Source organism: Myiozetetes cayanensis, unplaced genomic scaffold (assembly GCF_022539395.1).
Source record: "Myiozetetes cayanensis isolate MyiCay16 unplaced genomic scaffold, myiCay2020 scf4, whole genome shotgun sequence".
Classification (NCBI taxonomy): Eukaryota; Metazoa; Chordata; class Aves; order Passeriformes; family Tyrannidae; genus Myiozetetes; species Myiozetetes cayanensis.
Genome location: NW_026087631.1, coordinates 35,473,178 through 35,483,560, shown reverse-complemented (window position 1 = coordinate 35,483,560; position 10,383 = coordinate 35,473,178).

Genomic DNA, 10,383 nt, shown 5'->3' with positions numbered 1-10,383 from the left:
GAAATCTCTCAGCCTTTTACTTATCAATTCATTGGCATGAGCAGCCTCATTATGGATTTTCTCTAGGCTGTAATCCCAGAAAAATTCCAGGGAGAAAACAGAAAAAGAAGGGTAACCCCAGAGTTCTAGGAAGCATCTCAGGGAAGCAAAGGGTTTTATTTTAAACAAACCCCATTTAGTAAAGCCAGATTTTCAAAAACAAATGAGATGTATAGCCCAGTTTCTAAGAGCTGAGAGTCCTCTAGTAGGCATTTACGTAAGAGCGGACATAGTGGATGTTCAGCCATTCAGAAATGTGATCAGCGTGGGATATTCAACTAACCCTACAGGCTGGCAAATAGTTGGTATTCTGTTTAATGATACTGGTTGTCCTTTACTGTTCTTGTATCACAGTGCCAAAATAGGCAGGTTGGGTTAACTGCAGGTGTACAAGTACAGTGTGGAGCTTGCACCTGAACATGCAGTTTATGCTTGGAAATACTCTGTGAACAGCCAAGCAATAGGAGAATGATGCCAGCTCAGGCAAAAACATCTCTTGTTTTTCTTCAGAGTATTCTGGTTTGTGCATTTGAACAAGGGGAAAAGGGGTATCATGGACCTATCACAGCAGATAAACTTATGGTAACTGCAAATAACAGCAGTGTCAGGGCTCTCTTCTTATATAGGTGGGAAATGAAGCAGAGAAAAGATCCTCCACTCTCAGATACCATGGCCAGCACTGCTAGTACATCAGGGCAGTTGCTCCCATTGAATCTGACTATGGAATTACCGCTTTTGGCTAAATTACACATTCTCAGTGGCACCCCTAGGCACAAAATGGGAATGGAACAGTCCACTTCTGCAATAGTCAGGCTCCTATGAACAGCCTGTTAGAAATGATCCCTGGGCCTTTTGATCTGCCAAGTTTTGTCCAGGAACAGGTTGGCTAGAACCCTATTTGGAGTGGGTCAAATCCTTGGCAAGGAAGGCTCTAAGACTCTCAACACAAGCAAATCCCCTCAGCAGCTTGACGAACGTTGAAGGTGGATGGGGAGAGGGAACCCCAGGCAAGGGGCTTTTCCTTTTACCCCTTGCTCTGGGGGGAGAGCGTGCCCTCCCCCCCCCCCCTCCCACCACGCAGTCTCCAGGGTCCCCAGAGAGACCACAGGAGATGAGCTGCTGGCACGGAGAACAGGCAGAGAGAGATTTGTTGTTCTGGTCACTGTTTAAATAGCTCTTGGGGGAATCACAATGTAACCAGTGGGAGTCCAGCAGGTCTTACAAACCACCCAATTACAAGAAAGGGTTAACAACCAATAGATGAGCTTCCAGTTATCTCTTAGACATTCCAAAGGTACAGGTAAGGGATCTTGGGAAGGAGAAAGGTTTACACAAAGAGTTACAATCACCATTTTGGAAGCATGTTCACTTTAACAACATTAAAAACTTCTGCCTTTTTTTATATACTGCAACAGTAGCTGATGCTCCAGCTGAATTTCATAGCTTAGTTATAACTACAGAGTCATTCTAGGCTGCTCTTTGAGTAGTGCAATTTGGTATAAGCAGGTGTACATGGACACAAAGTCTCATATGGGCTGTAAAGGCAAGTTCAAGCAATGCAAGTTCAAGTAATGTAAGTTCATTTGGAGTCAGGCAAAATGGCAATTCTTGTCCACCTTCATCAGTAATAAGAGAAACCTGCTCCAGACACTTCAGTTACCTCCCTGTAGTCTTTCCCTTTTAGCCTTGTCCTTAATGAATCCTCTTAACACTTTTGAGAAAAAATGTATGGTGTTATAGCCAAATCAAAGACTCTCCTGAAGGAAATATGTTTTGATCCTAATCTGTGGCACAAGATCATGCTGAACATATTATTCACATCAATCAAAGACATCACTAAAATTAGAAATAACAGCATGATCAACAAAGTGTTCCCATTTGCTGTTGATGTGTGTTACATTGTGTGTTACATTGTAGCAAAAAGGCAGAGTGTAACAGTGATTAAAAATAAAAAGGATTCAAACTTATGCAAATGGCATTTGATGACTAGAAAATCCCAGCTTCATACTGAAAAATGTTCCCTGCACTGAGCTCACAAGCTAATGTCCAGGTTAAATACTGTCTGAGGTGAAGCATCTTTTAGGATGCTCCATCTGCCCAAGACTACAAACAGTGCTCTCAGATCTCTTCCTAATCCTAATGACTGTAATGCAGGCTGCCCTGAGCACACATTGGCCCTGGCATGCCTGAGAGCTAGAGAGAGATCTCCACTAATGACACAAGGATGTCTCATTTATTATTTGTTAGTTAACTTGTAGGGAAAGATTTGGAATCCCAGTTTCCACAGCTCTCTACAGATATTCCTCAGGAGAATTAACAGTAGACATGGTACCATCTTTTCCTTCTCAGGGTCTGTGCCTCTATGAAATGTGGTTTAGTTTTTTCAAAGTCAGGTAAGAGATTTGTTGGAGACAGAGGATAGATGTATCAGACTTGTAAAGATGACTCATGTGAATGCTTTCAAATGTCAATCCAAGTTGACAAACAGAGAAATAACTCACAAATGCATTTCTTCTGCCTGAACTTCGTAAATAAGATTTTAGCCATGTTGTTCTGTAAATACACACACCACACACAAACATGCTTAATACCATCACTACAGACACTTCCATTCCATCTCAGCATTTATAAGCAGGCAGAAAGAATATAACAGGCTCTCTGTACTCTGCTTGAGTTGGCAGGGCTGCCAGTACAGGAGAAACTCTTCTTGAGTCCTTGAGAAAATCTGTGATCCAGCCACCGCTGGAGATTCCAGTTTTTTAATCACATGCTAAGGAAGGTTTTCAGACCTTTAAATGTGTTCTAAGAGTTGTCAAACATTTGTGCTGGAACAGGCTTGCTCTGGACTACGCGACCTCCTCCAGCAACTTTAAAAACCTTAGTTTCCTCACACAGAGGGAGCCCCTCTGACCCCTGTCAATCTAAGCCCAGGCCTCGCAATCCACACTTTTGCTCTTTACTGTACAACTAGAAATGCAAACCTCTTCTGATACTGGAAGTTAAACCTCAGTAATCAGTATTGAGTTGAGGGAAGCAGGAGACCACTTCCAAAATAAACCAATCTTTATGGGCTCTTTGGATACAAAAAGTCAACTCTTGAGTCAGCTGCAAGACATTTCCAAAATTTGAAGCATGTCCTAAGTGTCCGTTCAGTTAGGCCATGGTATTCAGTGGTGATTGAGAAACACAAAATGCAAAGATTATATGAATTTAGAGATAATCTCTTTTATCACACCCACCTCAGTGAAGGGTCATTAAATTGCAGGAAACAAAAGAAGCCTCAGATTATAATCATTACCATTGAAGCTAGATACTATGAGTCTAACTGCCTGCCTGAGAGGCCAGTTTACACATGGCCCCTACACTGTGTCAATGCAAGAGTCTAGCCCTGCATATTACAAAACAAAACAAAACAAAACAAAACAAAGTTTCTTTGCTATCCAAAAGATAAAGGTTTTGGATATCAAAATTGGTAAGATCTACAGAAACATCTTTAATCATAAGTACATTGTTTTATGACATACTGCAGCCATATCCCATATCCACAAAAGCCTAAGGATTGCTTCAAAGAAATGAGATTCAAAAATGACGAGGTGAACAAAGGCCATGGTTGCTTAGCAGGGTACCCCTTGCCCATAATCCTCCCCTGCATGTTGGAGATGATGCTGGTGCAACACTGGAATGTAAAAAGGACCTACCTCCTATCTGTGACATGTATTCCTTATATTAAAAACTCTGAAAGCCTAGGGGAAGATGAACTCTTATTGATCCCCTCAGTTGCCCACTATTCAGTGGCTTTTCTCCAGCTACAGCTTTTGCCTTGCTCTTTATCTCCTCTTACAGAGCCTTTCTACTTATAAGAACCTAGTCTTCAAGTTTGGTTGGATTATTGACAAATTAGCCACCACACTGGGAGGAACTGGTGAATGAATAAGATCATATTCACTCAGACGTATAAGGTCTTATGAGAGAAGAAACAGTACTCAAAATCTGTATCTTAAATTGTCCTTAAACTGGCTTGCATTCTTAATTGACTTTAGTGTTTATAGATACACACAACAAACAGAATGCACCATGGTAAGGACCTTAGCAGTAAATGACTCCATTCATAACTCAATAGGTCTTTGCTCTGGTTGATCTAGTAAAATAATCAGATTTGGATATTTGCCTGTGGAATCCAGAGACAAATGCTTTACCATCACATCTGTCACCAAGGCACAGCTGTAAAGGATTCAGCCTCTAAATAACATCATCTAGAAGAATGAATCTATACGCCCACTGTTGGCATAAGCACCCCATTTAACCTTTCCTGTGCAGAATGTAGCATTTTATATAGCAATGATTTTAGTGAACAACTGGGCTATGGGTTAGCATAGATATTCATTTACTCATCTTTTAGACTTTTCCCCATTGGGCTAGAAAGTCACAAATGCCTATGTCATTAATGTTTTTGAACCCTACAAAACCAAGATACTATGGCATTTTTTTATTTCTGTCAATATCAAGCATTTCCTTAGAACTGCAAATGGACATGGCACATTACAGTCCTAGAAAAAAAACTGTTCCCTGCTCTGGGAGAGCTAGAAATTGAAGTCATGCATGAAACATTTTGACCAGTATTGGACAACTTCTTAGAGCACTCCAGAAACTCTTGTTTATCGGTTCTTTGATAACTTGTTTAAATATCTTCTCAGGCAACAGCAAGACTTAGTTGAAGACTCAGAGACCACATTCATCTCTACAGCAAAGTTTTCCTATACCTGCAGCTTTCAGTCATCAGAACAAAGTCACACATCCTCTGGTCTTGAAATAATAGTTTCAGGATCACGTGAGTATATACTATCCAACTACACTGGAGCATCCATCTCAGTCTTAGCAATTTTAGATTTCAAGATCCTTCTCCTCAGTTCTACCCTTTTGGTACAAGAAAACTAACTATAAGATGGAAGACAAACAACTGGGCTGTTTCTTTCCTATTTATTTTGAGAATCAAAGTTTTTGCTTTTGATTTAGAGGACAGATTCTTCAGATTATGAAATGGCTGCCAAATTTAACATGAATGGCATTTAGCTGGCAAAGAGCGTATTACTGCCAAATGCCTAACACACAGGGCATATTGTATTTATACCATCTGGGAGAGTAAACAGTGACAGGAAATAACCACAAACAGGTGTTAATGTTAGCCCCTTAAGGGTCATTAATGAAGTATGGCAACTGACAGCATTGAAAGAGCCCACACACAAGTCCTGACAATGGGAGAAAGTGGGATTCCAGGGACTGTAAGAGTGTATTAATTTGTTACACATGAAAAATATGTTCTTGATTGCATCTCCTCTACGTGACCTCCTTTATCCTCTTGCCATACCACATCCTTCAGCTGAGCTCCTGTTGAATACTCCTTCCTTTTTCCGTTTTAGGCACCAAGCTCTATCCTTTTGTCAGCCAGCCAAGACAAACACAATCCCGAAATACTGATCTTCCTCAGAAGTCTATCATCCTCTGAAGACAACTGCATGCTTTTATGCATTCTTCAGAAGAGAAATACTGTCTCATTTCCCCTTAGACATTTTCAGAGACATTTCCACCTTTACTAAAATAAGGCCTCTGGCTTCTACAAAGTGTGACCCAAATCACACATCAGTATTTCCCCAGTGCACCCCCAAGGCTAATTCCCCTGTCCCAGAAGAGAGCAGAGAAAGGATGTGTGAGAGTGACACTGCCTGCCTTTACAACAGTATCACACAAATCCAGGTAGAGAAGGTCCAGATTACCACAGGGGAATGCAACAGGTACTGAGAGACAGTATCACAGGTGAGTTGAGCCTGATACATAATTAGTGAAATTCTTTCAAAAATTTCAAAGTAGCACATATGGAGTATTGCCCTTCATCTTCACAGAAGCTTACTAGATTTCCAAAGCAAATGTTAATACTTAGGCAAAGTCATCCAAAAAAAGAATTAACATTTTATCATAAACTATGAAGCAAAACAGACTAATCTCCAGCCATTTCCCTACTCTCTGTCCCATCCTATGCAAAAAGATGAATTTTCCCAAAAGGACTTTGTTTTCAGACATACATCACCTGTCTAATATGAAGTGTTAATGCTGCCTCAAAGGAACCTGAGAGATAGAAAAGACACACAAGGAAGGAGAGGCCATGGGGCCTTTCTCTTTAGAAGGTGAACGCTAAACCATGAGTTTCACGTTGCAAAACTTCAGACTCTGTCTAATTCAGGCCATTAGTGTTACAAAGAATACTGGTGGGCATGTGAATTTAGCCATTCACTAATAACAAAGCCTAACTGCTGAATAGATTAAATGTTTCCAAAGATACTCTCATTGATTCTGGCTGGTGTTTAGGAATGGAAAAGAAGAATATTTTAAAGGCCAGAAAATAGTTTCCTTTCTTTACATCTTCATTAAAAGATTACATGAAACACAGTCATAGATATACTTACCAATTCAAGAGGTGACCATAAAATTAAGAAACATAACAACTGCTAACAGAGAATTACTGCCACTGTTTAACTTTGCACAGTTGTGTACAATACTTCCCGCCTGCAATCCTGGGGCTTTGCACCAGTATGTGTTAGAGCCCCACAGGATCAGAGACGCAGCCATGCCAAATTCCATTTTGAAAGAAAAGAAAGTAAAAACAGTTGGAACGTATTTGGGCTTATTCAGGGGAGTCAATGGAGTTGTGTCTGCAAAGACCATACCCCTAGGAATTGGCCAGTGCCAAATACCTTTTTGTCACTTGAACTGAAACAGATGCACTGGTCATTTTCTAAGCCTAGGTACTTACAAAAAATTAGGTCCTTACCTTTCTGTAAAATTGCAGTTCACCTTTCAGTTCTTCATTAATTATAACCAGAGAGGAAAGGAAACAAAATGGAATTTAAAGGATATTGGGTGAACATTTAAAGGGAGAAATCTGTTTAAATCTCACTATTCCCTTAGTTCTGATACCGGCTTTACTTCCACTTCAAACAGGGTGATAATTATATTGTATCACTACTTTGTTTTTCTTCAGTTAAGATTACAACCTCTTCTTCATCTCTCAAGCTACATTAAACTAAGGAAAAACAAACACTCTGCAGTATAAAACTTCAGATAGAAGCTAAAAATACTAAGGTTGTTGAAACTTGGCCCCTTTGTGCATATGCTATTCTGCTGTTTTAAAGAATATTTGTGCATTCTGTTTTTCCAAACAGTCTCTGCAAAATTCTGGGTAGAGGACAGATAGTTTGGGAATTTAGGAAAGCTATCCAATAAATAAAGCTGCTATCTGCAGACTTCCTGAACTATTTTTTGTGGAATCTGGAAGATTCATAGAAAATAAGGCAAGAGGAAGAATCACAAATCTGGAGTGCTTAACTTTGGAGTGTTAAATTTCTTTTAATGTTATTAACTTTACTCTTTTGCTGGAAAAGTAGAACACCAGACCATATGGATTCTCACTCTGGGCTATAAGAGCACTTGCTTACGCACGTGAATTGTTAACCTTGAACTAGATAAGCCAGTGAAGGAAAATATGAAATATATTTTGCCTGTGTATTTCAAGGTTGTTTTCTGGCCATGAAGTAAGGCTCAGATTGGAAATCCCTCATTCAACTCTCAAGTTCTGGCAGAAAGCATTTTCTACCCAGAGAAATGGTCCTTCAACAAGCTCTTTATGCACTTTGAATAATAGTGGTGAGAGTTTTGCAGCCCCAGTCTACTACCTGCTCTAGTACCTAATCTGGAAGAGGCCCTCCACATACCCAGTGAGAGCAAGTACTGAACAATGCTCATCTTGGAAGTAAGTACACTCTGCCATATTGTGGCCCTGGTACTGGTATACAGGGCAGTTGAAAAGAAGTGACAGAGGATGCAGCATGCTCATTACAAGTTGAAATCTCTAGGCGAAATTTAGCTCTGGGCTCTTAAAAAGGTTTGATTTACAAATCAAGGGGGTTTTGAAAGTGCTGATTTATTTGACAAGGAACTTGATTCTTGTGAACTTGCAGCTGGTAAATGAGCAATTCAGGTAAAGGCAGCACAATTCTCCTCAGCAGTGCCCTGGCAGCCAGGAGGGTGAACTGTGTCCTGGGAGGCATCAGGCAAAGCATCACCAGCCAGTCGAGGGAGCAGATTGTCCTGCTCTGCTCTGCACTGGGGTGGCCTCACCTTGAATATTGTGTGCAGTTTTGGGCACTGCAATATTGGAAAGATATTAAGCTCTTGGAGAGTGTCCAAAGGAGGGTAATGAAGATGAGGGGTGGCTGAGGTGACTTGTTCTGTTCATCCTGGAGAAGAGGAGACTGAGGGGAGACCTCACTGCAGTTACAATGTCCTTGCAAGGGGAAGAGGAGGGGCAGGCATTGATCTCTTCTCTGTGGTGTCCAGTGATAGGACCCAAGGGAATGGCTGAAGTTGTGTCAGGGGAGGCTTCCACTGGGTAGTATAAAAAGGATCCACACCCAGGGGGTCATTGAGTACTGGAAAAGGCTCCCCAGGGAAGTGGTCACAGCACCAGGTGTGACAGACAGAGTTCAAGACATGTTTGGATATCTCACACCTCAGGCATATGGTGTGACTTTTGAGGATGGTTCTGTGCAGGGCAAAGGGTTGGACTTGATGATCCTTATGGGTCCCTTCCAACTCAGCACATTCTGTGATTCCGTGAATACCCAATACAGCAGTAAATTTTAAAGGAGTAAGAGTAATTTATTAGGGTGGTGCAGAATAGTATTAACAGGATTCATTGGTCACCTCAGAAAGTCCAGGAGTTTATGGGCATTGGAACTAAAATATTCTCTTATTCTCAGAGAGTTACTAGTGGCAGAATCTAGACAAGAGCATGTGGTGGCATATGTAGAGGAATTTGACCCAGTATCAACTGTGTTGTTTCTGCACAGTCAGGAAGTAGAAAACAGCAATGACTATCACACAAACTTTGATGAGCAAGAGGTTACCCTGCGTGCAGAACCTCACACTGAAGAAAGCCTTTCCAGACTGCAGAGTCCCCAGCCGTCATCTAAAACCTCAGGTCACACTACTTCATACACTGAGCAACAAAAGACATGACAAGGACAGACAGACCTCTCCAGTCCTGCACTGTGTCGAAGAACACTAACATTCACTTATAAACAAAAATAATATGACATAAGCATGTTGGGAAAACACAAAAACTAATCTGGATACATGGAATTGCAATTAGAGAAGAACACTTATTCTTCAGAAAGGCTGAGCGAATGGAAAAGTATTTTGTTTAAAATCTGTCCTTAGTTACAATGCCACCTGGACAAAAGTTTAGCTAAATTAAACAGTCTAAAAACATTTCTATATTCTGCTGCAGTACATCCAAAATACACCAACAGCACCACTTTGTGGATTAATAGTGAATGTTCTGTAAACTCACAAGTTGGCTTCCCAAGCCTCAGACCAACCACACTAAAGAAAAATGCAAACACATTTTTAAATATATTCTTAAATTAGACTAAATTAGTGTATCAGTGGAATAAACCTGGCACCACTAGAATTTAATGAACTACCTTACCTTTACAGTAGTATAATTGAGAATATATATTGGCTTGCTTAGTTCATGTATGTGGCATGCCTTCTAGTCATTTCACGTAGTTTAGTATCAGTGACAGAGGTTGCATGTGCTAAATTCATAACAGATGCTTTACACTGCACCAAAATGAGAACTTGACTCTCCGAATCACATCCTAGATTTACACTTGTAGCTCTCATTAGTGGTAGCTTCAGCAGAATCCAAAAAAGGTAGATCAAAATACTATAGGAAATCAGAAAATTTAAATACTTAAGCCAATCTTCAACTGAATTCCTTGAGTCCACAAAAAATGGGCTGGAAGGAGCTTTGCTTCCTGCTCTGGGAAGAAATCAGGGTTGAGGCCAGGAGAAGTAACTGCAACACGAGCAAGTACAAAATTTTCCATGCAGACTGACTGTCCCCCATGTCAGACACTTCAGCTTGACAGTCAGCTGTCTGGACTCAATATTGAGTTGAGCTGCAGATGTCAGCCAGTAATCCCTGATGCAGCTCAGTAGGACATAAGAAATATCTCCTCCTTTCCCACCTCCAGCTACAGCAGCTTCAAGTGTGGTGAGTCCTCCACCAAGTGGTGGTGTGGCAGATCACTGCAGGACGGTGTGCTAGTCTGCTGCAGTCTTTGTGAATCCCATGGAGCCTTTCACAAAAAATTAAAGGAGGTGGCTACAGGCGTTACAAGGCTGTGCTTTTGCAGATAAATCTTACCACTTGTGCCATGTAAAACTCAAGTTTATAGAATCATAGAATATCCTGAGTTAGAAGGGACTCACAAGGATCATCGAGTC